Source organism: Chiloscyllium plagiosum, chromosome 13 (assembly GCF_004010195.1).
Source record: "Chiloscyllium plagiosum isolate BGI_BamShark_2017 chromosome 13, ASM401019v2, whole genome shotgun sequence".
NCBI lineage: Eukaryota > Metazoa > Chordata > Chondrichthyes > Orectolobiformes > Hemiscylliidae > Chiloscyllium > Chiloscyllium plagiosum.
This window is the reverse complement of record NC_057722.1, coordinates 32,580,629-32,583,437: the sequence shown is the minus strand read 5'-3', so window position 1 is coordinate 32,583,437 and position 2,809 is coordinate 32,580,629.

The following is a 2,809-nucleotide window of genomic DNA, read 5'->3' as shown; positions in this document are numbered from 1 at the left end:
CTTCCGCCTCGGAACACTTCAACCCCAGGGCATCAATGTGGACTTCAACAGCTTCCTCATTTCCCCTTCCCCCACCTCATCCTAGCTTCTAACCTCCAGAAACTCGATCCCCTGACCTGTCCGGACTTGTCCGACCTGCCCAGCTCCTTTTCCAACTATCCACTCCACCCTCTCCTCCCTGACCTATCACCTTCATTTCCTCCCCCACTGACCTATTGTACTCTATGCTACTCTATCCCCACCTCCACCCTCCTCTAGCTTATCTCTCCACGCTTCAGGCTCTCTGCCTTTATCCCTGATGAAGGGCTTTTGCCCGAAATGTCGATTTTGCCTGTCCTCGGATGCTGCCTGAATTGCTGTGCTCTTCCAGCACCACTGATCCAGAATCTTAATTGCCTGTACCATTCCAGCAAATTACCTTTGCATCTTCTCTAAGTCCTTAACATCCTACATAAAATGTCATAGTCAGAACTAACCAAATGCAGCTGTTTGGTCCTGACCAATGTTTCACAAAGGTTTTGACTTTTTCTTAGCTACTCTGCCTGTTTGTATGAAGTCCAGAATCCCATATGGCTTTTTAAATAGTCTTGTCTACTTATCCTGACACCTTAAAAGATTGTATACATACAATTTTCAGATTTTGCTGTTTCTGCACTTCCATTAAAATTGCACCATTTATGTTGCTTTTCCTCCTTCTTTACACCAGAATGAATTTCTTCACACTTCTCTTCATTAACTTACATTCACCATATGTCTGCTTATTGCACCACTCGGTATACTCCCAAAATCTATTATCATTCTCCTTAATCTATTGCATTCCCAAGCTTCAGTCAAATGTGAGAACATAAAGTTACAGTACAGAAGGAGATTAATCAGTTCATAGAATCTGTACCAGCTGAAAAAGGGCTAGCCGGCTTAATATACCTGCCAGTTTTCTGGTCCATAACTTTGCAGGTTATGGCACATGAAGTGCAAATTCACAAGTACATTTCATTGGGCAATCTAGGGTTCTGCCTCAACTATCCTTTCAGACAGTAAGTTCAAGAACATCACCCTCTGGGGTCAAATATTTCTGCATTGTCTGAGTTGTTCCTGTAACCAGAGCATTTATATGGTTGTTCTATTTATTTTCTAGTCAATGGGAACTCCAATTTGTTGGCAGTGGTGGACTCAGGAATTGTAACACTGTTTAATATCAAGGGAAGATGATTACATTTTCTAGTTGGAGATTGTCATTGCCTGGCACTTGTGTGGCACAAATGTTAACTTGCCATTTATTAATCCAAGCTTAACTGTTTTCCTGAATGTGCTATCTATTGGAACATGGACTGCTTTAGTATCTGGCATTTTCATATGATATTTCACACTATATAGTCAGCAGAAGTCCTCCCTTTTGAATTTATAATGAAGCAGATAAAGATGATTAGGCTGAGGACATTACTTTGAGGAACCCTGTAGTAGCATGCCAAAGATATGCCAGTGTTACAGCTGTAGAGGCACAGCTATTTCTCACGGACTGGGGCATGGATTCTTCTGGAATCTAAGTCTTTAGTCCTACTGCTGGGATGTTGCCACGGCTAATAGCCTTTGCAATATCCAGTGCCTTCAGCTGCTTTGTGTTACCAGGTAGAATAATTTGAATTGCCTGAAAATTGGCATCTGTGCTGGTGACCTCAGGAAGAAGACAAGGTGAATCATATATATGGCATCTCTGGCTGAAATGGTTACAAATTCTTCAGTCCTATCTTTTTTGCTGACCTCTTGGTCTCCCCCATCATTGAGGATAGCAATGGATCTAGAGCATTGTCCACTTGTTAGTCAATTAACATTCACCAATATTTATGACATTATAACAGTATGACAGAATTTTGATTTTGAGACCACTTAGCTTTGTCTGTTGGAAATGACTTCTGCTGTGTCGCCATACACATATTCCTGCGGTATAACTTTAAATAGGTTGTCACTTTATATTTATGTGTGCTTGGCCTTAAATACAATTCTGTTGTTGATGGCTCACTGTTCCATTGGTCAGTTCTGAGTTGCTGGATTCAGTTTTTAATTATCCTCATTTGATATTTGTGTTAGTGCCAGACAACACGAAGGCCATCTAGAGTGTAGAGAAAGGACTTAGTCTTATCATTAGTAGACAGCAGATAACAGCACAGCATACCAATTTGACAATGACAAATGCAACTGCAATAGGTAGATTGATAAGAATGAGGTCAAGGAGATATTTCCTTCTTAGTTCTCATTTCCTGCCATAGGCTCAGTTATAGATTCATAGAGTCATAGAGATGTACAGCATTGAAACAGACCCTTCGGTCCAACTCCTCCATGCCGACCAGATATCCCAACCCAATCTAGTCCCACCTGCCAGCACCAGGCCCATATCCCTCCAAACCCTTCCTATTCATATACCCATCCAAATGCCTCTTAAATGTTGCAATTGTACTAGCCTCCATCACATCCTCTGGCAGCTCATTCCATACATGTACCACCCTCTGCATGAAAAAGTTGCCCCTTAGGTCTCTTTTATATCTTTCCTTTCTCACCCTGAACCAATGTCCTCTAGTTCTGGACTCCCCAACCCCAGGGAAAAGACTTTGCCTATTTATCCTATCCATGCCCCTCATAATTTTGTAAACCTCTAGAAGGTCACCCCTCAGCCTCTGACGCTCCAGGGAAAAGAGTCCCAGCCTGTTCAGCCTCTCCCTGTAGCTCAGATCCTCCAACCCTGGCAACATCCTTGTAAATCTTTTCTGAACCCTTTCAAGTTTCACAACATCTTTCCGATAGGAAGGAGACCAGA